This window comes from Emydura macquarii, unplaced genomic scaffold (assembly GCF_026122565.2).
Source record: "Emydura macquarii macquarii isolate MOO-44397 ecotype Brisbane River unplaced genomic scaffold, CSIRO-AGI_Emac_v2 contig_374, whole genome shotgun sequence".
NCBI classification, from domain to species: domain Eukaryota; kingdom Metazoa; phylum Chordata; order Testudines; family Chelidae; genus Emydura; species Emydura macquarii.
Genome location: NW_027130511.1, coordinates 3,238,736 through 3,266,663, shown reverse-complemented (window position 1 = coordinate 3,266,663; position 27,928 = coordinate 3,238,736). Strand labels below are relative to the sequence as shown.

Sequence of the window (27,928 nt, the reverse complement as noted above, 5' to 3'; positions counted from 1 at the left end):
ACTTATGAGGAGAGGATGAGGAAACTAGGCTTGTTTAGTGTGCAGAAGAGAAGAATGAGGGGGGAATTTGATAGCAGCCTTTAACTACTTGAAAGGGGGGTCCAGGGAGGATGGAGCTAGGCTGTTCTCAGTGGTAGTAGATGACAGAACTAGGAGCAATGGTCTGAAGTTGCAGTGGGGGAGGTCTAGGTTGGCTATTAGGAAAATCTTTTTCACTCTGAAGGTGATGAAGCACTGGACTGTGATACCTAGGGAGGTGGTGGAATCTCCATCTTTAGAGGTTTTTAAGCTGAGGCTTGACAAAGCCCTGGCTGGGATGATATAGCTGAGGTTAGTCCTGCTTTGAGCAGGGGGTTGGACTAGATGGCTTCCTGAAGTCCCTTCCAACCCTAATCTTCTATGATTCTATAATTCTGATTCTCAGAAGTGCTGAATAACCGCAACTCCAATTGAAGTTAATGGGAAATGTAAATATTTAGCATTTTGGAAAATCAGACCTGATATGTATCAAGCTGGGCACACAAACCAGAAGTCAGTTTTGAAAGTTTTGGTCTGAGTGACCAATCTACAGTCAGGGAACAGAGGAATTGCCATACTGCTTCAGATCAGTAGTGTGTCTAGTTCAGTATCTTATGTCTGACAGTGGCAAGTATCAGACGCTTTAGAGGAAGAGCCAAGAAGCCCTATAGTAGGCAGATTAAAGTAGAAGCTGGATCTGATTCGTGGTTTTGTGCTTCAAGTACTAGCCTGTACATAAAATGTCTGTATTAGGCTTTTTTTTAATCACATAATGAATTCTAGAAATCACATCTGGAAAAGACCTATGAGGTTATGAAGACGTATTAATCCCTCACCTTAGGGCATATACAGATTATCTGTAGACCCTGATTGTCAGAGAGACCAAGGGAACACACAATGGTAATAATTTCACATTTAGTTACGAAAAGTAGCCACATCCAGCCAACAAGGCCATGTACTGGATTCTGTCATGATGAAAATCTGTCATTAGAAGCTGAGGAATCCACTGTAAGGGTAGCCCAGAAAGGGATTCTGATTAACTAGACCATTTTGATGAATTCTGATTTCCCACTATGTGGTACAAGATTACTGAAAATCAACAGGTGCAGAAGTTAGGACACAGGATTGGGAATCAGGGGATCTGGATTCTAATCTTAGTTCAGACAATCATTATTTCTGTGTTGCTGGGCAAGTCAACTGGGCCTCAGTTTTCCCATCTTTAAAGTAAGCATAATACTGCAGTGAACCTGTTGTCATGTTGCTGGGTGCTGTTAACCTCCAAAGTAATATCCAGTCTGTAGAGGGATCCATAATCCCTCCAACACAAGAAAGGGAAATACTGTCAGTGAGTACCAGATCCTGGAGGTGCATATAAGCAGGAATAGTAGGCTACCACAAGAGGCAGCAGCCTGAGAGCTGGCTGCAGAAAGAAGGGAGGTGAGCTGAGGAACTGGAACTGAAAACCTAAGACCAGGTTGTGAAGCAACTTCCTGCTGGTAAGTGGGAGAGTGGAAGTTGTAGTGCAAATGGAGGTTGTGTGGATGAGACTATAAGTGCTAAACAAAAGAGCTGGATTCTGGCCATGGGAACCGCAGGCCTGTGAGTGATTGTATAGAGCAGGGGTGGGGAACGTCCGTATAAGGCCCGCGAAATAATTTGTTCTGGACCTGGCGGCGGGGGGAATTCGGCGGCGGCACGGTTTCACGGCAGCAGCAGCGTTCCATGGGGGGGGGGGGGGGCAGTGCCCGCCACCGAAACCCTGCCGCCGAAAACCCTGCCGCCGTTTGACCCTTTTCGGAACCCCGCCGCCGTGAAACCGCGCCGCTGCCGAATTCTCCCCCGCCGCCAGGGCCACCATCAGGCCCTTGACATAAAAAAGGTTCCCCACCCCTGGTATAGAGGAAAGGGATGGCCTGGAGTATCCAGGGTATTGGGCCTGAGGACCCCCACCTTCATTCACTCTCGTGTATTGAACTGCCTTTAGGAACTGGTTTGGGACTTGTGCATTGGGTTTATCCTTTCGTTAATAGCTGTTAAGGTATAATGCCTAGGGTACTTGCAACTTCTGTTTTCTGGGAGACCTAGTAAACGGCTCTTTCTTATTTGAAGTGTGTAAGTATTCTTGTGAGCTCACAAAGAGCTAGAGCTGGAAGAATATGATGCTTGTAGGACCAACAACACTATCGATGTGGTGCACAGAACATGGTAACGTATATATTGGGACTGGTATACTATAGCACTCACGGCAACACTCTGCTGTGAGTTGGGTTATAGTTCTTCACTACCTTTGTAAAGCACTTAGAGTTCTGTGAATGAAAAGCAATATAAAACTTCTCATATTAGTATTATTATAACTTTCATACCCCATGGAGGTATTTTTCTCCAAAAATAAATTATCCTCATTGTTCTGTGTGTTCCCCAGGGAAACAGGAGAAACTAGCACAATCAGTTAGTGTTTGAGTTGCAAAAGCACATCTGTGAATGCTCCTGCTTTAGGATGAGATTTACATAGGTAGAAAGAACAATTAGATGCCTAAGTCCTGATAGCTGCCCTTTTTGCCTCTGAAATTCTTCTTAATGATTGATGTGTCACTATCTAGTGACAGGTTGTATTTCAGTTCCCATTGCAAAGAAACGAGAGGGGGAACTGAATAACCTGAATGAGAGGGAACCTCATTTACATGAGGTTTTTCATTTCCTAGAATCTCAAAGGTTGTGGGTAAATATCTCTCTTTTATAGATGTAGAAACTGATATTAAGTTATTCTTTTAAAATAAGTATTTTATTTTTGTGATCTATAATACACATTTTCATTATACAAAAAAAAAGCCAGATTTAAAGCATAAATCAGGTAGTAGAGTTTACATATCCTCTTCATAGATTTAATATTTTGTTAAACAGAAAATGAGTTGCATAGCGGAACCAATATTACATTCTATATTTCATTATATTGTTACACAATTGTATATTTATATATTACATTATATGGTTGTTTGCACATTTTCCATATCCATTCTAAAGCTGGGTGAGAATATTAACATTTGAACTATAGCATCACATTCCCTCTATTCCAGGTTTTCCCTGTCTGTTACTTCTATATGATCATAAATACTGTATGTATATTGGACATAACAGCTCATTCATTATTGTTTCATTTTTTATTTCCTTCTGCCTTTCTTCTAAATTCCTTTATTACTAAACAAAATGTATGTCTGCACTGCATACATCTTACAGAGGAGTGTAGGTTACATACATGGTTAGCCTCCCGGCAGGGGTATAAATAGCCGTTTAGATGGTGAGGCATGGCTTAGGATTGGTAAAGACACACCTGAAACCTATGCTTATATACCCTACATGACTGTCTACTTCCCCAAGCAGTGCCTTTCCTGTCTACCCTACTATTTTAATAGCATAATGTCCCACTGCATCTCTGCTCCCAGAGCCTGAAGTGTGTCCAGCCACTTTGTTATGCCAGCTTATGATAGTTTCCTTTGAGAGACAAGGTAGGTGAGGTAATATCTTTTATTGGACCAACTTCTGTTGGTGAGAAAAACAAGCTTTCTAGCTTATACACAGCTCTTCAGGTCTGGGAAATGTACTCAAGGGGTACGTCTACACCGCAGCTAGACACCTGCAGCTGGCCTGTGCCTGCTGACTTGGGCTCGTGGGCCTCGGCTAAGGGGCAGTTTAATTGCAATGTAGATGTTTGAGCCTGAGCTCTGGGAGACTCCCACCTCACAGCATCCTAGAACTTGAGCACCAGCCCAAGCCTGAACACCTGCACCACAATTAAACAGCCCCTTAGTCTGAGCCCCACAAGCCGTGGGTGTCTAATTACTGTGTAGACATACCCAAGTGTCACAGCTAATTAGAAGGTGGAACAGATTGCTCAGCATAAGCAGTTAACGCATATTTCAAGGGACCATTCAAGATGAAGTGGCTAGTTAAGGTGAAGCAATAGTTTCTTTGTTAATCATTGCATCCACATAGTTTTGCATTTGTTCAAAATAACCACTCAATGTTCTGGGCAGATATCTCAAGGTTCAATGTTCTGCCAATTGTCCCAACAGGTTAACAATCCCCCAGAGTCAATAAGGAGTCAGTTAAGGAATAAATGAGTTGTATTATAAACACAGGAGTAATATAGATTTTTAACTAGTTATACTCATCTAAACAAACAATTAAGTATAAAATATAGAATAATATAAAAGGATATAAAAACAATTAAGCACAAAACATATATTGATATAACAAGGTATTAAACAGGCAACTAACTATAAAGACCTAAACTAATATTAAACAGACAGTGGTTCCCTGCCCAGGAATCAAACTCGGGTCTCTCACTAAGTAGACAAGGACTCTTACCACTATGCTACAAAGACAGTTAGCTGCTTGCAGGAAACAGAAGGGGGGGGAAGAGGGGGTTACACAGACGGTTACTATAAGGCACAGTGGCAGAAACAGTGAATTACAAGACAGAATACTTCTACACAGACACACAGAGATTTCATGCAGACAGTTAAACAGACAACGTAGCTGTAAAATACAGACTGATAGTTTGCTTCTCACCATCACCACACAGGCGAACACACAGACTGATATCCACAGCATTCCACGATTAAATCGATACGGCCAGCAAAACGATTCACGCTCGGGGGGGGAAAAAGACGTGAGCGGGGAGAATCAGGACCAGGGGATCAGGCTGGTTTCGATGAGACTCTCCGAGGGGGCTTGGGAAAGACCCCTCTTTATGAACTAAATGGGACATGAAGGGTTAACTGATTGGCCCAGGAACATGATATGGGCTTCGTGTCAGCACTGGATTGGCCGGGGGACCCTTGCAGTTTTCCTGGTTGCTGGGGAGTTTAGTCTCCCCTGGTCAGTTACATTCCACATATATGAGGTGGGAGCCAAAGGTGTAGCCGTATCCATGGTAACGCCCTAATAAGGTCAGGTCGTGGGTTGACTGTTAGCCCGAGGGGGGGCCATGTGCAGGAGTTCGTGCAGCAACACCAATGAGTTCTATGACATTTTTGCAGTGCATTGTGGGATGCCATCTTGAAATTATAGGAATTCTGGGACTGGGGTTCTCACAAACTCCCATGATTCCTGTCCTGGCATCCACTAATTCTGCCAATACCATTTCTGAACTGCTGTCAGGCAGCATGGAGCACACACTAACGAGTGTCATGATCATGACAGTCATTAATATGAACAATGATACACAAGCATTTAGAGTTGCAAAGGCAAATGAATTTGGCTCTGCAGTTTCATAGGCTTTGTGATGCAGCAGCTATACTGCTAATGGAAAAGCAGGAGCACTAGGATGTGTTAGCAGCCCCAAGAATGTGCTTGGAGGGGCACTATGATGGAATACACTCCTGAGTTCACACCCTACACTCTACTGAAGCAATCTTTGTACAAGGTATGCTTGTGAGGTATCATTTGAAACTCATAACTTGCTGATCAGTAATATAGTGGTAAAATGTGTGTAGCAGCTGTATGCATAAAGTTATAAATTTTTCTCTTTATGATGTTAAAAATACACGTTCAGACTCACATAGAACCAAACTGGTCAAACAGGCCTGTCTTGGACAAAGGAATATATGCTTGTCTTAAATGGAGTAAATGGAGTCATCAAGCAGAAGTGGGGAAGGGAGAAAACAAAGAAAGCTCACACAGGTGAAAAAGTCCAGCAGGCAACATCTTTGCTCCAGCAGACTGCCTGTCTCTTGGTTCTCAGCTGAAAATGTTTTTCAAAGAGGGACTAAAAATTATAAAAAGAAGGAGCAAATGCCCCAAGACAGCCCTCTATCTCTCTCCCTGTCCAACACATTGTCTGCACCTGAAAAGAGAAAGACACAGCTGATGGATTCTGGGGGAGGGATCCTGACCTGAAGAGTTGGATCATTAATGCTGCTAGAAGCATGTGGTAAGAAACTTTGCTTGAATCTAATATAGTTTGTTAAGTTAGGCACTAGAAAGCAGTTTATCTTTATTTTTCTTGTAACTATTTTTTACTTTTATTCCTCTTTACTTGTACTCAAAATCTATCACTTTGTAGTTAATAAACTTGTTTTATTGTTTTATCTAATCCAGTGTGTTTAACTGTAAGTGTCTGGGTAACTCTGTTTAAGATAACAAACTAGTATATATTATTGCCTTAAAGGAGTAATGGATTTAATATATTTGGACAGTCTAGGAGAGGGCTGGGCAGTAGAAGACATACATTTCTGAGGGAAAATCCAGGACCTTGATGTGTTGGGGTCACCCTCCAGTATAATCAAAGCTGTGAGAGCCAGGAACTGGCAGGCTGAAGTTACACAAATTCATCTAGACATGACCTGCATGCTGATGGCTGTTTGTGTGCAGTCCAGTTTGGAGCTACATCCGCAAGGCATTACAAGGCACCCCAAGTTACAGGGCAGGGGTGACTCAGCCCCTCACTGGTCTGGATGTACCCCGATATGTCACAGTGGTGCAGCAAGCACAGTTTATGCACAGCTTGTTGTTTTGAATGAGATTTAGACTTTAAACCCTGGTATAGCAGTTTCAAGTGAGTCTCAAGAGTGGTGGCTGGAAACAGTCAAAAGGGTGGTGACACAGCCCTCCCACAGCTCATGTCGCTGCAGCTTCATTCTAGGTTTGGGTTTCCAGGAGACACACCACTAAAGGAGGAACATTCAGTTGCTCTCTGTTGACATTGTTTTACAGGTGACCTATATGGTAGACAGTTGCCAATTAGTTAAACACATCCATGTTTGAACTGAACACAGGTAAAGCCACCGTGAAAGAGACATACCAGGATTTTGATATACCACTATTTTTCTTAAATAACATGAATCATGATTAGGATATGGGGTCACAGATCCTATGTTTCCGATGCCCTGATATCTTTTTACATTTAGTTGAGCATTTGGCTCTCCTCCACCCCATGTCTTTGAATGCATTTTAGCCAAAACCAATTTAAAATTTGCTCATCTTTGATTAAATGTGGGACCTTTCCCAATTTTAAAAAATTATAGGGTGTCAGTGATGATCTTTAACATGTTTACCATATGCAGAACAAATGATTTGCATTATTCACTACTTGTTGCTGATAAGCACTAATCCTATCCACAAGGAATGAGAAGAAAAAAGCCATCTTGGTGTATTTCACAATAATTAAGCTCACCCATATACCAATTTGACGTGTTTAACTTAACAAGAATGTGCCTGAATTAAACTTGAATGACTAATACTCCTGGTAAAGGAGTAGCAGTTAGTCTGCTAGCACGACTTTCTATTAAAATAGGATATTTAACAGAATTCTGCAGTGGATCATCATAATTGTAATCCACTACTGGTTTCCATTTTTCCTGTCCAAATTGAGCATTGGTTATTAGGCCTTTTCTAACAGATTTAATTTGGGTACATGCTTTATATTTCACTTTCTTTGCAAATTTCAATTTCTCTATCATTAAATTTGTTCCCATGCTGAGTTTTCACACTGGGTTCTGTTTTTCCACGTTTCATAAGGAATTTTACACACCCCTGCCTTTGAATCATTTCCCGTTGTGATATATGTTTTGCATCCTTCCCCTGCCATCAGGAGCTATAAATTAGGGGAAAGACCTTTTGCCAGTTTACATAGGGCACCTTGGTTACATCCACTAGCTCATTACTAAGAGACATTTTTGCCTGTTATGCCCTTTACAGTTTGATGGAGCTTGCTAGGAGTTGGTTCCCTTGATCACATTACTGGATTTGGGGAAATGATTTGACTGTTGGGACCCTTTCAGGTACATATTTTTTCAGTATATAAATTGACACTTTATATTGACACCATTAATCCAGGCTATACATTTAATACTGTCCAATATTTTGGTTATTAGTCTTCCCCAGATTCGGAATACTGCCATCTGGAGATGAGATCATACTGCTCCAAGAATGACAGCAGTGCACAAAAGGTGTTCTTACAGCGGATTGCATCTGTTGGCTCTCCAGACCACAGTTATTATAGTGTTAGGGTTCACACCATCTGGAAGTTTTACACAAAAGTCCATTTTCTTTGTTTCCTCCACATAGGAGTCAAACACTGAAGGTCAAGAGTCCACATTTAGTTAATCAACAAGGTGCCACAGTGAATAACTGTCAAGGGACCAAGACTGCTGCAGAGGAGAACAGTGTTGCCAGCCACATTCTGCTGTGAGCCAATTCCAACTTTGGTCTCCTCTGAGAATCTTGGATTTTCGGAGACCTGCATAGATATGTCTTTTTCCTGATATAACTTTAATTGATTAGCATGGTAAACCTTTATTTTCCTTTTGTTTGTTACCAATGACAAATAGTTTATATAAAAATAAACAAAGTTTGTTAATAAGGTGATATGGTTTTAACCATCTTTGGCAGCCATGCTCTGATATATGAAAAAAGCATGGCTTGGTTACTAACTTTCCAGTTACTTTACTTTATTTTTGTATTTAAATAAAATAGGCCAATTCTACCACCTACATACCAAAACACCTTGCATATATGGTTTTGCAAGTATAATCCTCTGCTTAGTGGTGGCTAGACCCCCTAAAAATTGATGAGCCTGCTATGGCCTTATCTAATAGATATGTGTCTTTTAGCTCAAATAGTAGAGGCTTGTGCATTAAGCTCCATAGATTCTAGGTTTGATCCCAGCGGCCGATGCCCCTGCGTGGGGTCAGTGTTACAAGTGCTGGCTGGTAGGAGGATTTCAGGCAATTCAAGTGGGAAAGTCTCTGAAGCTCCAGGATGTATTTTCCTGCCCAGGGGGAGTATGTAATCCCCCTGCTTGCTCACAGTGGTGCTCTGTCTCCCTGTAGTGGTGGCCATGCCCCGTAGAGATTGATGAGCCTACTACAGCCTCATCATAGTAACAGCATGGATCAAATCTGGGACCGCTATATCTTAATGCATGAGCTTCTACTGCTTGAGCTAAAAGAAATCTCTTAGCCAAGGTTGTAGTGCCTTGTCAGTCTCTAACTGGCCTAGCCACCAAAGAGGTAAACAGAGCACCATTCCTAGCAAGCAGGGGGTATATCCATTTTAATTTTCCTTGTTTGAGAGTCATTGGTCTGCCATAATTCCATTTCTCTTTTAGTCATCACTTCAAAAGGTGATTGGCCAGCAGAAGTTATTCTAAAAGCCATGAAAATTATGGGAATTAAAACATCCCAATTTGCCATGGGCATTTACCAGCTTTTAATTTAATAATTTGATTGGTTCTTTCCGTTATCCCCAAAACCTGTGGTTGATAAGGGAAGTGGAAATTTTGTTAAATTATATTATACACAATTGTGAAATACATAATCAATAAAACGTATTCATGTTATTTTTTATGAGAGCCCCAAGTGAAAAAACATCAATTCTACCAGAGCCTTAGCAATGGCAGAAGTTGTGGTAACATTTAAAGGAAAAGCTTTTACCGACTTTGAAAAAGAGATACAATATTACCTACCATTTGTGTAAGAGATAGTGAAGAATCAATTTGGAGGATTTAATCAGTTCCTTAATGTTTTTTAAAGGGAACATCCTATACTGAGAGTTTTAACTGCCAAATTAGTTTACAATATTTTTAATTTCCTTATGGACTTCAAATTACTGATTAAATCCTCTTGACTTCCATTAATCCAAGAAATTAAACAGGAGTGATGGGCTGGTTCACAAATGTATGAGAACCTGTTTACATCCTACCCCCTAGATCCCTTTTTGGCAAATAAATTAGTTTTATTGTTTGGACATACAAAAGGAGCCATTTACAAATTATCTTTTACCTCGTGAACAGAAAGAGGTTTGCTAGGTCAGGAAGCCAAAAGACCATAGAAAACAGCCAGATATTTTTGCATACTTGAATGGTGAACCATTTGACCAGGTCAACCCTCAAAAATACCAAAATGACAAAAAAAATTTACAATGGCATTGCATACCAAAACAGAATCCAAAAAGTATACTGTTAAAATATTAACTAAAAATGCAACACAAAATTCCATTACACAAGGAACTTTAACATATTGTACAGAATATGGGCCCTGTGCAACAGTTTCAATAACAGTTAGCTGTATCAACCTATAATCAACAAGCCCGGGTGCCCTAGTATGTCAGTCACAGGTTGATCCAAGGTAAATCTCACAAAATCAGTTCTAGGGTGCCTGCCCTGTTACCCTGTTGTTGGGTTAATAATACTGATAATTAGCCCAACACCATATTGCTTAACTGGAACCTGATTTTTTATATATTTGCATGAATTTGGTTAAGTTTAACAATTTATAACACAGATAACCAAACAATACATATTGTTATGTTATTATAAACATTGTAGCTATAATACAGCTATCAGTACTACATTAAAATTATGATGGTTTGTTTTTAAATGTACTTACAAATTTTAATCTAGGTTCTGCCAAGCAACTGGCTACATTATTTAACCAATCCCAAATGAACGTTAACAATAGTTTGAACAAAAGTTCAATGACTACAAAAATTATTATAATTACATTATTCACTGGGGCAACCTGTATTTATGACTATCGTGCAAAAAAATTGAACTACCATTAGTGTATTATAATAATATACCAATGGTGGTTATGTTAAAAGAGTGTTCTACCACAAAAAATTGTTCTAATATTATTCTTTCATACTTTTTCACACACTTCTTCTTCTTTTAAACAGACACAGACCAGAGAAGTCACTTCCTGTTGTGTGTACATATCATGTTAGCTGCTTGCCAAAGAGTTTTAAGTTTTGACTGGTTTCTGACAGTTTTGACTTAAATTCACTCAGGCACAGATACAACAATTTGAAGGCAGAGAGGACACTTAGGGTATGTCTATACTGCAATTAAAAACTTGCAGCTGGCTGGTAATTGCAGCTGGTTTAGGCTTACAAGACTCGAGTTAAGGGGCTGTTTCATTGGGGTGTAGGTGTTTGGGCTCAGGCTGGACCCCGGGCACTAGGGCCATGCAACGTGCGTGGGGCATGGTCCCAGACCTTAGGCTGCAGCCCAAGCCCAAACGTCTACACTGCAATTAAACAGCCCCAGGGGCTCAGGTCAGCTGGCCTGGACCAGCCGTGGTTGTCTAATTGCAGTGTAGACATACCCATAATGCTTTAAAACCCTTGACTTTAAATTATTTACAGTCTAATAATAAAGGCAAAAAGATTTTTAGTGAAATTTCTTTAAAAGATCATTTATTTCACACATATATTTTACATAAATCCTTCTATCTCCATGATAGGTAGGTAAAATAAGCCATGACTGATCATTGTCCTGGCAGCTTCCAGGAACTCTCCCATGGATTACAAAATGCATTGTTACAAAGCCTCGAAGGCCTCAGAGTAAATAAGCTTACATTATCTTCTGATAAATGGACGTTCAAAACATGATACCTTGCGATGAGGCTAAACTTATCACAAAAGATGGCAAGTCTTTGCACTCATTGAAAGACTTCAGGGCAGCTTTCCATTCCCTGGGTGTATACACACCTGCCCCAAAGAGAAAATATAAATAATAGTCCTGCAAACCAAGGGCCTTACCTCCACCATTTTATCACCAGTGATCCCATGAGCCACTTTCCAAACGACAAAAGATGCAGAGACCTATCCTCCAGTTTATTTAGGTCCTTCTGTATCCTATCCCTATCTTCTAGGGTATCTATCACTCCCCCTAGCTTAGTGTCATCTGCAAACTTGCTGAGGGTGCAATCTACCCCATTCTCTAGATCATTAACGAAGATGTTGAACAAAACCAGCCCCAGCACCAACCCCTGGGGCACTCCGTTTGTGACCGGCTGCCAGCTAGACATGGAGCCATTGATCACTACTCATTGAGTCCTATGCTCTAGCCAGTTCTCTATCCATTTTATAGTCCATTTATCCAACCCATTCTTCTTTAATTTGCTGATAAGAATACTGTGAGAGACCGTATCAAAAGCAATGCCATCTCCACTTGATTCTGAGACCTATTTCAGGAGATGCCTAGCAAAATTTTCCCAAAACTCAGTAGTGATATCAAAAGACAGGTGGGTACTGGATATCATCCATTCTGTCTATATCATCAAATTTATCTGCTCATCTCCCCCCAAAGTCCCTTCTTTGTTCCTTTTCTGGGACCACTATCATGAGGTAATTCTCCTTCAGGAGGTACAGTCTCTTCTCCAACAAAGAGCAATATATCAGTACCCGCTCAACATTGGGGAAAAGGATTGTATACAAAGTATTTTCTATTTCCAAAGAAAAAAGGAGGCAGGAGACCCATTCTTGTCAACTGAATTTTTTATTCAAAAACTGAAATTCTCTATGGTTTAATACCATCAATAATACTACAAAAAGACATACTTTCATGTGGCTATTCACCCCTCACAGATGATTCCTCAGGTTTGTGGTGGATCCCACCACTGTCAATACAAGCTCACTACAACTCCCAGAGTCTTCATAAAAGTGTTCTGAGTAGTAGCAATTCAGCTGAGACAAGGCTTCTCCACCATCTTCTTATACTTGGATGACGGGCTTCAAACTGGCAGGTCTCATCTGGAAGTTTCAACATTAAGTTCATTGCTGCTCCAGCTTCTAGCATCCCTGGTAATCTGTGTAAACATGGGAAAGTCTACCTTGATTCCAACACAAATCACAGAATTGATAGGAGCAACATTGGATTCAATCAAGGTGAGGGCCTACCTCCCTACAGACAGATTTCAAGCTATGATTATTCACAACCCTTGAACATTGGTTCAGATGTGCTTTACTCTCCTGGGCCATATGGTGTCATGTACTAATGTTGTTCACCAGACTCCATCTTTGTAGCCTGCATGCTTGGCTCTTAATAGTACATACACAGATCAAGCACTGAATGAATAGCATAGTGACAATACCCTACAAGATGGGGGCTTCTCTGGCATGGTGGAGGGACCCTGGACATGTGTGTGTGTGTGAGTTCCCTTTCTATCTTCCATACTCAACGAGGTGTTAATTACAGACATCTCCCTGATAGGCTGGAGAGCCCACATGGATAATCACACAGCACAAGGCACTTGGACTCTTTAGGAGGCCAGAATGCATATCAGTCTTCTAGAACTGATGAGACTGCCAAATAAAGGTTCCATTTGGGAAGATTCTCTGATTTGGGCACAGCTGGACTAGGGTCCATGTGGGAAGATAGTTTCTATGATTTGGTCACAGTAATTGGACCTAGACCAATAACTCACATTTCTCATGTTCCACTGAAAACTTTTCTGATACATTACCGCTTTCTTTAAGACTGAATGTGAACCTTCGATGACCTAGTGGTAAAAGGATCCACAATGTGAACTTTTGGTGACTTAGTGGTAAAAGGAGCCATAATCCATTGCTAGTACCTTGAGCAGTCCAAATCCCCTACTTCAATTTTGAAGCATTAAAATAATACTGATTTTTTTTAAAAATCACAAAATGTAGCTATACATTTCCTGCTTTTTATTTCCCCCCACAAATTTTTAAATAACCTATTTCATGTGTACTCAGAATACCATTCCCTTTTGTGCAATATACTTACAGAGAAAAACAATTAGTCAATGATAAATGTTTTTTATATTTTATTAATCAGAAAACAAAGAATTTAAGAATGGAAAGAAATTAAAGGGAAGCAGCTGTTTGAATATAGAAAGCTGGGCAGCAAAATTGCCTAGGGGTGTGGGTGGGATGGGAATTTACACATGAAAGGAGGTTAAAAATAGGCTTGGCAGAATTCAATCTTTTTAAAAATAATTTTGAAGGATAATATTGCTGTTTATTTTTAAGCACTTTTTAATTTTTATCCATTTAAATTTTTAAAGTTACAGGAAATTATGAGGATTTGTCATGACTGGATCTTGGACTGTCAGACCTAATTGTCAGAGCAGCAGTTGGGAATCAGACAGTCAGATACCAAAGGGTCGGAGTCTGAGACAGGGCTGAGGGCAAACCAAGAGTGAGGCATCAGGAGGCAGGCAGAGTCAGATGCCAGTGTCTGGGATCTCTCACGTTCAGGGTGTGAAGCAAGTAGGCAGGCAGTCTGTACTGTTGCTCAGACAATTTCCTGTCATGGTTTCTTGGTTTAAGTATTGGTGCCAGCCAATCAATGGGTTGTGAGAAGCTGCCACTCAAGTCCTACTGGTCCTGCTGGGCCCCTATTCACAGAATCCAGCAGGAATCCAGCCTAAATCTCCTGTGGTGATGTGAAGGCAACAGTAGTCCAGAATCCCCCTAGTATCAGGTTTTAGCCCTGCAGGTTCTTACATCATCCTCCCTTTAGGCCCCCTTTTGTAGTAGTGCCGGTGCAGGCTTGTCTGGATGAATGTTTTGGAATTCCTCCACCAGGTGAGGGGCATGGACATGGAGATAGGCTCCCAAATGTGCTTTTCAAGGACTGTAAACTTCCCAGTCCACCAGATAATATAAGTTTCCACGGATCCATCAGGAAGAGGATAGCATGCACTTCATATTTCTTGTGGCCCTGGATTTCAACTGGTGGAGGCAGTGGTGTGGTTGAGTCAGGGAAGGGATTCTCCATGTAGGGCTTCAGAAGGGAAATATGGAAAACTGGGTGGATTTTTGGGAGATGGGGAAGCTGGAGTTTGAATATAACTGGATTAATCTGCTGGCATATCAGCAAAGGGGCCCAGGAACTTGTGGTCTAATTTGCAGGAGGATTGTTTGGTCTGGCAAACCATAGCAGCAAGCTATACCTTGTGGCCTGCCCTAATACTGGAACTGCTTGTTGCCCATGGTTCTTCCTGAGTTTTTCCTGAATCAGATGCATCTGTTGGATCCAGGTGGTGGCAGCAGAGTTTGGGGAGGCTGCTGGTAATGCTGGGTGGAAATGGCAATGGAACATGTAATTAGCTAAGAAGGGGCTCCTACATGTAGAGGTGTGGTCTGTGTTACTGTAGGAAAACTCTGCATATAGCAGGAGTGTGGACCAGTTATTTTGAAGATAATTTACAAAGCACCTTAAGTACTGTTCCAGTACTTGGTACGCCCATTTGGTTTGTCCATCTGTTTTGGGGTGGTGTGCAGTGGAGGTGAATGTTCAGATGTCTAGTAGCCTGAATGCTTCACACTGGAAGTGAGAGGTGAATTGTGGGCCTCTGTCAAAAACTATGTGATCTGGGATTCCGTGGAACTGGACCACATTGTGCAGTAGGAGTCGGGCGGTAGTCTCAGCAGAGGCCAGCTGTTTGCAGGGGATGAAGTGGGTCATTTTGGTCAGGCACTCCACTACTGTCAAGACTACGGTGTGGCCATAAAATGGTGGGAGCTCCATGATAAAGTCCAGGCTGATGGCAGTCCAAGGACTAGCCAGATTCTCCAATGATACTACGGGTGCCAACAGGTCTGGTTTGGGTGATTTGGTATGTGCATAGCACTCACAGGAGTCCATGTATGCTTGGACCTTGGCCCTCATGTGGGGCCACCAGAAAAAATGGGCAGCCATGTGGGTGGTCTTCTGGCGGCGAAAGTGACCTGCCAATGGAGCATTATGGCACAGCTGTAGCACCTTCAGTCGGGAGTGGGGGGGCCTGTAGGCATATATATGTGCTTGTGGAAGTATGTTACCCCATCCTACACAGAATGATACATATTAGCCCCCAATGGCAGGGGCTACATTCATTGGGCAAGTAGGTCTTCCTTTAAGGTGAACCGGATGAGGGAGATCAGATCTTGCTGGATTTTGGCATTGGCAAAGTTACCAGGCTTGAGTAGATAGAGGAGCTTGGGAGTCAGTTCTTTGCTTCCCTGGTAGTATTCCCCCTACCATGATAGAGCATCAGCTTTCCCATTTCACCTTCCCGGACAATAGGTAATTGTGATTTCAAACCAAGAAAATAACAAGGCCTACCTTAGCTGCTGCTGGTTCCATGCTTGGGCCTTGTTGAGGTGCTCGAGATTTTTATGATTGGTGAAGACCTGTACTGGGTGCTGAGCTCACTCAAGGTGGTGATACCATTCTTTAAATGCAGTTTTTATGGCGAGCAGCTCTTTGTCCACTATTTCATAGTTTATCTCAGCAGGGGTAATCTTCCATGAATAGAATGCACAAGGGTGCAGAACTGGACGAGTTGGATCAGGGTGTGCCAGGATCAGGGCTGTGGTGAAAGGTGGATTTTAGTTGGTCAAAATTGAGCTGGGCTTTGGGTGACCAAGCAAATTGCATGACTGTGTGGAAGAGAGAAGTTTGGGTGGTTATTAATTGAGAGAAGTCAGCAATTAATCTCCTATAAAAATTCACAAAAAACTCAGAGAGCGCTGAACTTCCTGGAGGAGTTGAGATGCTGTCCAGTTACAGATGGCTTCCGCCTTCTCTGGATCCATCTGGATTCCCTCTGGGGAGATTATGTACCCCAAAAATTCAATGGTGGCCTGGTCAAAGGTATATTTTTCCAGTTTGGCATACAACCCATGCTTCTGTAGTCTCCCCAGGATGGACCAGACATGGTGGTAGTTTTGTTCCAGGTTCTCAGAAAATACCACTGTATAATCAAGGTAGATAATCGCATACTGATCCTGGATATCTCTGAACACGTCACTTACGAAGTGTTGAAAGGTTGCAGGGGCACTGGTCAAGCCAAACGGTATCACCTAGTATTCAAAATGCCGGTATTGGGCATTCAGCCCCAGGCCTTATGCACACTAACTTGTATGCCCTCTGAAGACCTAGTTTCATGAGGATTCTGGCCATTCTCAGGCAGTCCCGCAATTCCGGATTGAGTGCAAGGGATACCAGTTAACGTATAGTTACTTGATTCAGTGCATGATAGTCTACAGGGAGGCATAGTGACCCATATTTATTCTTCACAAAGAGGATAGTGCCCCCGATGGAGAAGTAGATTGCCAAATGAAGCCCTTGGAAAAGATTTCCTGGACATACGCACATAGCGCCTCCAATTCTGGTTCAGACATGGAATATATCTGTCCACAGGGAACCTTTTTTCCTAGGCTGTAGGTCTATCAGGCAGTTGTAGTCTCTAAGTGGGGGTAGCGAGTCTGCATTTTTCTCAAACACATCCAGGTAGTCACAATACTTGTTAGGGCTGAGTTTCTGACCTGGAGCCGCTCCTCCCTGATTAGCCTCTGCTGTCTCAAGTTCTGCTTTGGCGTGTCTCCTCCCATTCTGTAGCCCCAAGCACAGGTCACTTAGGATTGGTTGCTTTGTTGGAGGTGCACTTTCTGACAGTATTCAGAGGAGAAGCTAATATGTCTTCACCACCAGGAGATACATGGATTATGCTTTTCCAACCAAATAATGCTGAGAATTATCTGGAAGAATGGAGAGCGGATCACATCAAAACAGATTGTTGCTTGATGCCCTTCCACTATGGCCTCCAAGTGGATCATCTCTTGAGTCACCAGTCCTGACAATAGGGGTGTCCCATCAATCATCTCCACCAGGCCTGGTGTGAGTTTCAGGTGGAGATGGAGCTGTAGGATTTTGACTGCCTTAGCATTTATAAAGTTGGCAGTAGAATAAAGAGTAGTATAAAGTTTATCATTGCTAGTTATGGGGAGATCTCCCGTGCCTGCCCCAAGAAGTACAAATACAGAAGAAACTGCAAATTTGGGGAGGTACCATGATTCCCAGGTCGGGTTCTACTTGGGAGTGTCTAATAGAACTCTGGTGATGCCATGGCCATACGCCACTACTGGGCCTGGGCTGGTCTCTTTTCCGAGTTCTTCTGAGCTGGACAGGAGGCAAAAGCGTGTCCTGGTCTCACACAGTAAAAACAGAGATTTAGTGGTCATCGAAACTCTCTCTTCTCTGGCGTCAGATGTCAGCGGCCCAGCTTGACCTGTACGGGTTCAGGACTGGGTTCCACAGGCCTTGGCTTGGAGGGTGAGTGTGGGGATGTCAGACCAGTGCTCTGTTTCGCCTTTCACTCACACAGCTGTGAGTCAATGCACAGGGCAAAGTCAATGAAGCCTCCTATACAGGTGTGGTTTTCGACATGCACTAGCTCATCTTTTACCTCATCGTTGTGCTCCCAGTGGAACTAGTAAAGTTGGACTGCTTCATCCACTCAACATTAGCTACAAGCCTTCGGAAGTGGGCTGCATAGGAGGTGGCTGGCCTTTGCCCCTGTGAAGCTTCCAGAGGGCAACCTCTGCAGAGCAGATGCAATGAGGGTCATCGAAGATGGTCACGAAGGCTTGTAGGAAGTCTGTTTTGCTCCAGTGGGGGAGGCCCATTGAGCACTTCGCCAGAAGCAGGCGGACTACTAGCTCCACCTTAGTCAGGCAGGGGCAGAGCAGGAAGAGCATAGAATCATAGAAGACTAGGTTTGGAAGGGACCTCAGGAGGTCATCTAGTCCAACCCCCTGCTCAAAGCAGGATCAACCCCAACTAAATCATCCCAGCCAGGGCTTTGTCAAGCCATGCCTTATAAACCTCTAAGGATGGAGATTGCACCACCTCCCTACGTAACCCATTCCAGTGTTTCACCACCCTCCTAGTGAAAGAGATGTCCTAATATCCAGTCTAGACCTCCCCCACTGCAACTTGAGACCATTGCTCCTTGTTCTGTCATCTGCCATCACTGAGAACATCCTAGCTCCATCCTCTTTGGAACCCCTCTTGAGGTAGTTGAAAGCTGCTATCAAATGCCCCTGTACTCTTTTCCTCTGCTGACTAAATAAGTCCAATTCCCTCAGCCTCTCCTCATAAGTCATGTGCTCCAACTCCCTAATCATTTTCATTGTTCTCCACTGTATACTTGCCAATTTGTCCACTTCCTTTCTGCAGTGGGAGACCCAAAACTGGGCACAATACTCCAGTTGTGGCCTCGCCAGTGCCAAATAGAGGGGAAAAGTCACTTCCCTGAATCTACTGGCAGTGCTCCTACTAATACAGCCCAATATGCCGTTAGCCTTCTTGCCAATAAGGACACACTGTTGACGCATAACCAGTTTTTTGTCCACTGTAACCCCCAGGTCCTTTTCTGCAGAACTGCTGCCTAGCCTGTCGGTCCCCAGTCTGTAGCAGTACCTGAGATTCTTCCATCCTAAGTGCAGGACTCTGCACTTGTCCTTGTTGAATCTCATCAGATTTTTTTGGCCCAATCCTTCAATTTGTCTAGGTCACTCTGTATCCTATCCCTACCCTCCAGTGTATCTATCACTCCCCCCAGCTTAGTGTCATCTGCAAACTTGCTGAGGGTGCAATCTACCCCATCCTCCAGATCATTAATGAAGATGTTGAACAAAAGCAGCCCCTGCACCAACCCTTGGGGCACTCACCTTGTTACTGGTTGCCAACTAGACATTGAGCCTTTGATTATTACCCATTGAGCCCAATGATCTAGCCAACTTTCTATCCATCTTATAGTCCATTCATCCAACCTCTACTTCTTTAACCTGCTGGCAAGAATATTGTGGGAGACCGTGTCAAAAGCTTTGCTAAAGTCAAGGTATATTATGTTCACCACTTTCCCCACATCCACAAAGCCAGTCATCTCATCATAGAAGGCAATCAGATTGGTCAGAAATTACTTGCCCATGATGAATCCATGCTGACTGTTCCTGATCACGTTCCTCTCCTCTAAGTGCCTCAAAGTGGATTCCCTGAGGACCTGCTCCATGATTTTTCCAGGGACTAAGGTAAGGTTGTCTCATCTGTAGTTCCCCAGATCCAATTTCTTCCCTTTTTTAAAAACAGGCACCTTGTTTGCCTTTTTCAAATTGTCTGGGACCTCCCCCGATCACAATGAGTTTTGAAAGATAAAGGTCAATGGCTCTGCAATCACATCAGTCAACTCCCGCAGCATCTCTGGGTGCATTGCATTGGTTCAGGAAACCGCAGAATTTTTGATGTTCCCTATTGAATCGCTTAGACAATGGCACCGCAGGGGTGAGTTCTGGTGATGCATGATCCATTCAGGTGCACAGTGTCCCACTTCTCATTCTGAGTGTACAAGTTGGTCATGTAGGATCTGTGCTTCAGCAGTAAGCTGTGCTGCCTGGGCCTGCAACTGGACTACATGCTTGTGCAGGTTCTGTGCTTCCAGCGCACACTGCATAATGTGGGTCTGTAATGCAAGGTTCTCCACCTCTAGGCAGGTGACTTGACCCTGCAGGGCCTAGGCCCTTAGAGTGCTCCTGGCTGGAAGTTGGCCCACCTGCTCCATCTTCTGTGAAGGGGTTCGATGAATTTGGGCAGGGGCTAGGGGTGATAAGTAGTCTGAGCAAACTGTCACAAATGGGTTGTGGGCAGTCAGACCTAGTGGTCAGAGCAGGAGTCAGGCCAAGTTGGGTACTAGAGGTTCAGAATCTGAGAAAGGCCACAGAGCAAACCATCAGTGGGCAGGCATGGTCAGGTTACTGGGAGGTCCAAGGCCAAGACAGAGAAAGGGAAACCAGGAGACTGAGAACTGAATTCCAACATAACAGTGACTGATCTGGTAAAGTTTTTTAGTGTGTGATATCTGTATCTTCTGCAGAGGTCTTTTGCTGTAGGAATGAGTGATATGGTTCACCTCAATCAGATGGGAGTTATTTTAAAAAAGGGCATGAATCAGATAACATACATCAGTTGGTTAATGCTATTGAATTCCATCAATGCTATAGAAATTCCAATGCAATCATTTCACTTGATTCAGAGAAAGCCTTTGACAGAGTGAACTGGCAATATCTGTTTTTTTCCCTGGATAAATTTGGGTTGAGGAAATCCTTTTTCGTGGATAAAGCTGTTCTATTCCTATCCCAACTCTCGTATCCTAAAATAGCACAATATCCAGCTCCCTTCCTGCATCTGTTTCAGAGAACTAGACAAAGATGCCCCCTCTCTACCCTCCTGTTCAGTCTAGCATTAGAACCACTTGCAAAAATAATTAAGGAACACCATGGTATTCAAGGGATCAAATCAGGGACTCTGGGACAAAAATCCTTCTCTACGCAGGTGACATCCTCCTTGTAAGCGGGTCGTCTCCGGGGGAGGCCACAGCAGCTTCCTATACGCGGGGAAATAGCTCGCGCATGGCGAGTGAGCAGTCTTAGTACTCTACCCTTAGGCAGGGTGAGCACACAGTCTACCGCTCAGGCCCTCAATCTGGGCGAGCGGACAAGGAGTCAGTTGCTCCAACCCTTAGGCAGGCTGAGCAGCGGCTGATCGCTCCAGCCCTCAGTCAGGGCGAGCGAGCCAGGAGTCAGTTGCTCCAATCTTTGTGCCGGGTGAGCAGCGGCTGAGCGCTCAGGCCCTCGGTCAGGGCGAGTGAACCAGGAGTCAGTTGCTCCAACCCTTGTGCAGGGTGAGCAGCGGTTGATCGCTCAGGCCCTCAGTCAGGGCGAGCAAACAAGGAGTCAGCGGCTCCAGCCCTCAGGCAGGGTGAGCAGCAGTTTATCGCTCAGGCCCTCAGTCAGGGTGAGCGAGCAAGGTAACGGCTTCAGGAGCGATCAGGAGAGAGATTCTCCTTGGGGTGGCTAGCGAAAGGAGGGAGGGTGGGGGACGCAGGCCCACCTGTCTCCACTGCGTCCCAGCCCAGGGCCCTAGTAGCAGCAGAAGCGGTTGCCACTGTGTCGGCGGGGCTCCCACCACAACACACCAACTGTACCGCGGATTCAGCCACAGGCCGTGGCTGTCCCTGGGCTACTTCCTCCCCACTGGCCCCAGTACCTGCTTTCTCCATGCTGCAAGGGTAGTTCGCCTGGGGTAGGGCCGTCAGTCCCTCTTTATTGACAAGGGGTAAGGTGGGGAGTTCCTCTTCGGGGCGCAGCTCCTCAAGGTTGTTGTAGGCTGGGCGGGGCTCGGCCTCTGGCAGCTCCTCCAAGTCCTGTCCCAACTCAGAGAGGAGCTTGACGGCCAGCAGCTCCTCCAGATCCGGCCCAGCCTCGGGGTACCCACCACTTGGGCTGCTCTGGGGTCTTGGCCCAGCCCTGTGGTTCCAGTGTCTGGGACCAGGCTCGGGGTCAGGGTCGGGGTAGCTCGGCTCAGTCGTCCTGGCCGGGTTGCCTGGTCCAGCTCCGCGAAGGCCCTGTCCAGTCCCCAGGCCCAGGTGGGGCCGGGGTTGGCCGGCGGCTCGGCTCCGGCCTAGGCCTCTGCTGGCGGGGCAGCACATCTGTCTCCGGCAGCAGTCTTTCTTTAACTGAGCTCAGGGGCCAGGCTTTTATACTTCCCCTTCCTGTCGGGGCTCTGCCCCGCTGCCGCCGATTGGACTGGCTGGGTGGTCCTATCACGGCCCGGGTCCCTTGTTCCCGGGCAGACTCGGCGGCGGGGTCTGGGGTTGTCCAGTCAGGGTGCTCGCGCCCTTCCTCGGGCTCTGTCTCCGGGGGAGGCCACAGCGGCTTCCTACACTCCTATTTATTTAAAATCCAGATCAATCTATTCCAAATATTCTACACACAGTAGATAACTTTGGTAAATTCTCTGGCTACAAGATAAATTGGAGTAAGTTGGAAGTAATGAAGTTCTTGTTGGATTTAGTTGGAAGTGGCTATCCTATAGAGACATTTAGATGACAACAGACAACCCTCAGATATCTTGTCATCCTGTTCCCTAAGGCAATTAAAAACATAGTTAAGGTTAACTTAGCCCCATTAATCATCCCCTTATCAACTGATTTAAATAGATGGCAGGCACTACCTCTCTCCCTTTATGGAAGATTAATTATAAATTAAAATTAATGCCCTTCCCAAGATGCTTTTTATTCTGAATTCCCTCTCTATCCATATTCCTTCCTTTTATTTTACCATAATTGACATGCATACGTCCTTCTTGTGGGAGTGCTAGTAATAAACCCAGAATATCCTTACAAAGATTACAGCTCTCTATCAAAACAGGTGGTTTTAGATTTCCCAACTTTAAATTTTACCATCAGGCAATAATTCTTAGCCAAGCAGCACAGTGACTCTTTCCTTCATGCTGTAGAGCTCCAGATTGGCTCCAGTGGGAAGCAGAATTGCTTTTCCTTTAACCATTTTCAATGTGCTGCACATGGATTACTACTGATTTCCTAAAGAACAATTACCAACTATTGTGGCAGACAGAAATACTTGATGTATGATGGCTACTACATTTAAAAATCACCCCCTTCTACATACCAAGGCCTCTACCACGGGTAGCTCGAAAGTCTTTATACTCACCAGCCCATCATTTGGCCAGATTGGATTAGGAAAGGAATTTTGACCATCAGTTGACTAATTGAAAATAATATTTTTCTCCCTTTTCTAATATTAAAAGAAAGATTCAATCTAGAGACTGTGGGTTTGTCTACACTTAAAATGGTACGATGGCATAGCTGCCCTACCTACATCCATGGGAAGGATTCTCCTGTTGACATAGGTAATTCACCTCCCTGGGAGGCGGTAGCTAGATTGAACAAAGAATTCTTCCATCAACCTAGCATTGTCTACACAGGGACTTAGGTCGGTTTAACTGTGTTGCTCACACCTCTGAGCAATGAAGCTGGGTCAACCTAAATTTGTAGTGTAGACCAGTCCTAACAAGAAGTGCCAATATATACAACTTAAACATGCCATCTCCCAGCTCTTTGGCTTCTATGCTTGTGCTATCCCTGACCCACCTACACTGCTTTCATTTCTCCAAATGTTACCCAGATTGCCAAAACCTATGGCAACACCATATGCACAGTTGGCCAGCAAATTTGAATTAAACATGGATTCCCTAAAAAAAGAAATGGGATTAGAAACTAGGCTAATTATTCTCTGCTAACCAATGGAAATAAAATTAGCCAATGCTCCGCACCCTTTCTTGGACTGCTGTTTATGATTAATCGAGCAGAAAATCATATAGGGGGTGCATTGGACCTTTCCTTGACTATTCAAAACAGGTACCACTATGTCAGACAAATGTTGGCGCTGTGATTCAGCAGGTGCTAATTTAACGCATATGCTCTAGGAATGCATGTGCACCCATATGTTTGGGGATTTTCTCTGGGACACTTGGACCTGCAAATGATGAGTGGGGAAATTGGGGGACCCACTAATTGTGAGTCAGGAGCTCAGAGGTGGCAAAACTGTATCAATCATTCAAAGTCCAAGTGTTTGAAACTGTGACTCATGCACCCTGAGGCAGTAGGTTGTAGAAAGTGCTAAACTGCAAAATTTGTTTAGATTCATCCTGTCCTTTCCCTTTTCTTCCTCCAATAAAGTTCTTTTTTTTAAACACACATGAATTGTGCTTGCATATGAATACAGCTTTGCATAACAAAGGCTGCTAGAGTGGATACAGGTTCCCAGATTACTGGGTGGGGGCTCTAGCCAAAATTAAGCATATTGAAGAGATTCCCTGAAAAATACAGCACTTGTTGCTGCCAGAGCAGTTGGCAGATGGGTTACAGAATGCTGGAAGTATCTGAATGATCCTGTTAAATACATAAAGCTCCCTTTGCCTACACTCATCTCTTCTGACTTCCTTCTCTTCCCATCTCTACCCCCCTCCTCTGAACTTTGCTTCTATTTTTTATCTTATTTTAATAATTTTACTTTAACTAGTTGGATTTTTATAAACAAATGTTGTTTGTTCTTAAATTGTGTAATACAAATAATTGATTTATATTTTAACCATTCATATATAATTGTTTCAAGTATGGCTAAGATTAGGTAGCAAGTGGTTAAAATATATTATGAGAAGATTATGTATCTTTTGTTTTTTTCTGTATATATATTTAAAATTAATAAAAAGTTAATAGGAGGAAAAAGGAGTTCATAAGAAAACTAGTTTGTGGCCCGATAATTAAAGCAAGGGATGAGGAGTCAGAAGACTTCGGTTCTGTTCCCACCATTGCTACTGACCTGCTGTGTGGCAAGTCACTTTCCTTCCATGTGTTTCAGTTTCTCTATATATAAAACAGGGGAGTCCTTAGTAATTTGAGTTCCTCTTATGAAAGTTGCTGCATAAATGTGAAGTATCTATTTAAATATTTTGTTATAGTATTTTAATATTTATTTTATTACTTGAATGAGCAATCCTTCAAGTACAATTCAAAGTAGTTCTGCAGGACTTTATGTTGCTGATTTGGTAGGTGGAATTCTTTGATCTTGTCTAGAGTGTATCTTGTCTAGAGTGCTACAGAACTCTCGTTGTTTTTGCTGTATACAGACTAACACGTTACCCCTCTGGAACACTCAAAACCGCCTTCACCAAACTTGGACACTCTACCAGAAAAGTATATGGCATCTTGGAATGGGCTGCCCAAATACCCCGAGAGAACCTGCTTTAATACAGAAATAAAGCCCCATCTGGCTGCACACCCCTAGATGTCACTTACCACCTCACATTAGAACCCATAAGGGGTATCAAACAACTAAAACCCATACTTGTTGGGGACCCCATCCCTAAAAGAAATCTTTCCTGAATCCCCACTTCTGATGTTCAAACAAGCCCCCAGCCTCTCCAAGCTCATTAGCAGAATCAAGCCACCCACTGACCAGGACCAATTCAAAGCAGCATCAGACCGTGCTAGAAAAACAAAGATGCAAAATCTGTAGACATATCTCCACTGTTACAATGATCAACAGCTCTCATAACACGCAGTTCAAGATCCATGAATCCTACACATCCCTATCACAACATGTGGTATACCTCACCTAGTGCACTAAATGCCCCAATAGCAACAATGTGGGTGAAAAAAGACAATCACTATGCTCTCAAATGAACTCACACAGGAAAATGATAAAAGACAACTACACTGTATCACCTGTGGGTGAACACTTTTCACAGAGGGATCAATCTATGTCTGACCTGTCAGCCCTCATTCTCAAAGGAAACCTGCACAACCCTCAAAGATGAGGCTGGGAGCCTAAATTCATGACTCTGCTAGACACTAAAAATCATGGACTGAACAAAAACACTAAAACAATCTGTAATCCACTAATCCCCTTTTTGTCCTATGACTGCAGAGGTGTTTAGGATCTCTTCACTTTGAATGGTCCCTTAGAATATGTGCTAACTACTTAGGCACAGGCATCTGAGGAAGTGAGCTGAAGCTCACGAAAGCTTATGCCTTGTGAAATTAAATTTGTTAGTCTTTAAAGTGCTACAGAACTCTTGTTGTTTTTACTGTTAATTTACAGATGAACAATTAATGCAACAGTTTTACAAAGAGAAAAACTGTAATGTAAATGTAATTTGGCTTTTAAATTGTTTGTGTGTTTGAACTATGAAATGGACTAGCTGCTAAGTGGAACACTGCAATATGGCACAGCCTCTTCAATTTGAATACTGGTACCACTATGTGTGACTTTTTTTCTAATATTAATTTAATGTGGATACTTGGCAGTAACATATTGGATGCTTGGGTTTTTTTGTAATTCACTGCTGATCTGATGAAGATGAACTCTGTATTCATTGTAGAAAAAATGAAAATGTAGACATATATATAAAAAATATCACTCTTTTGATGTTTGCTTTGCTCAACTCTAATTCTGAGAGCTTTGAGTTTCCATTCTGAATGCTGTATGTTTGGTAATACTGATTCTACACAGTAGGTGGCAGCAGTCTTCTGAAACTGTTTTGTGTGTGAGAGAGAGAGAAATGCACTTCATGGACTGTTTTAAATCTAACTTGTTATATATATATATATATATTTCATCACAATTAAAAGAAGTACAAGATTCTAATTTTATCCACTTCATTTAAGGGCTTTCAATATAATGTAGTGTGCTAGATGTCAATTTGTTAATAACTGATACACTGAACTATTATCTTACTCATGCCACTCAAGTCTGCACTTATACTGTAAACTCCTTTTTGTTAATTTCTTATAATTTTCTCAGCTGTTACCATTGCAGTTGATATTCTCGGGCTTGTTTGACTTTGTGGTCTGTTTTCCCTTCTATCATTCACTGTGTCTAGTTTATTAAAAATCTTGTTACTGGCTACTCAAATCACGTTGTTTTCTCTTCTTCAGAGGCTTTTTGGGGCATACTTGAAAGGGGCATACTTTGGATAAAATATAAATACTTTTATGTAACTTTGTATTGAAATGTTACACTTGGCATATACATGGTTTTAAAATGGGATTGGTGATTTCACCAGCTTTGAAGAATGCTGTTATATATTGAAGTTGTGGATGTTTTAAAATGAATACTGAGTATATGAAGTGTGTAAGAGTGATGTCACAGGTGGGGATGTTCACAGGTGGGGATATTGTGTGTTTAACTGTATCAGCATAAAAAAGTAACAAATGATTCTTCTTCAAAGAGTGTCCCTGTGGGTGCTCCACTTTAGTTGTCCATGTGCCCTGCTCCTGTAGTCAGAGATCTTTGATAGCAGTGCCTGGTTAGGCCACACATGCGCCGTCCCTGTCTCACACCGCTTCAGATGGTTATATAGTGCTGTGCAACCAATCTTCCCAGAGTTCCTTCTCTACCATCTTTGTCTTCAGTCAGAGCACATGCCTATTACCTTAACTTAGTATAGGATAGTAAGTAGTTAGTAGTTACTTAGTTAGTTATACTTTCCTTTACTACTTCCCTTATTTTGATTTTAAAAAATCTTTATTTTTTATTTAAAAAATAAGTTTCAGTTCCATACTTACCATTTGGAATAGTTAATTGGTCCCCTTCATGCCCGCACTCCCCCATTCTCACTTTGCCAGTATTTAGACTACAGTACGCACATTTGATTAATGTTCATTGTAGAATAATTTGATGTGATTTATACATGGATGGACACAGGTGTCTCTGTATAACTTTCCTTTTTATTTTTTTATTTAAAGGAATATATTTTGGCACTCTAAAATCAATGGTAGCAGTGAGTTAAACACAGGTAGGCAGGTGTTGTGCAAGCTAAATATACACAGCTCTGCTAATGCATCTTGATAGTGAAAACACACTCCTGTAACTCCCACTTCTCTTGGCTTTGCAACTTAGAAGTGTCAAAGTTACCCCAAAGCATATGTGTATTTGTGATGTGGGTCTATGTCCATAAAAGACTAGGCTA

General features: G+C 42.8%; 1 protein-coding gene and 1 long non-coding RNA gene across 2 annotated transcripts in view; both read left to right on the top strand.

The window, feature by feature from the left end:
• The window catches only part of TSHR (thyroid stimulating hormone receptor), a 206,915-nt gene that overhangs the window by 44,197 nt on the left and 134,790 nt on the right, over window positions 1–27,928 (top strand). The gene's annotated exons all lie outside the window — the stretch shown is intronic.
• LOC137142534 (uncharacterized) lies at window positions 5,871–8,367 on the top strand. Its single transcript, XR_010916957.1, has 4 exons — window positions 5,871–5,950; window positions 7,717–7,799; window positions 7,893–7,967; window positions 8,086–8,367. It is a non-coding gene; the product is annotated as an uncharacterized lncRNA (long non-coding RNA).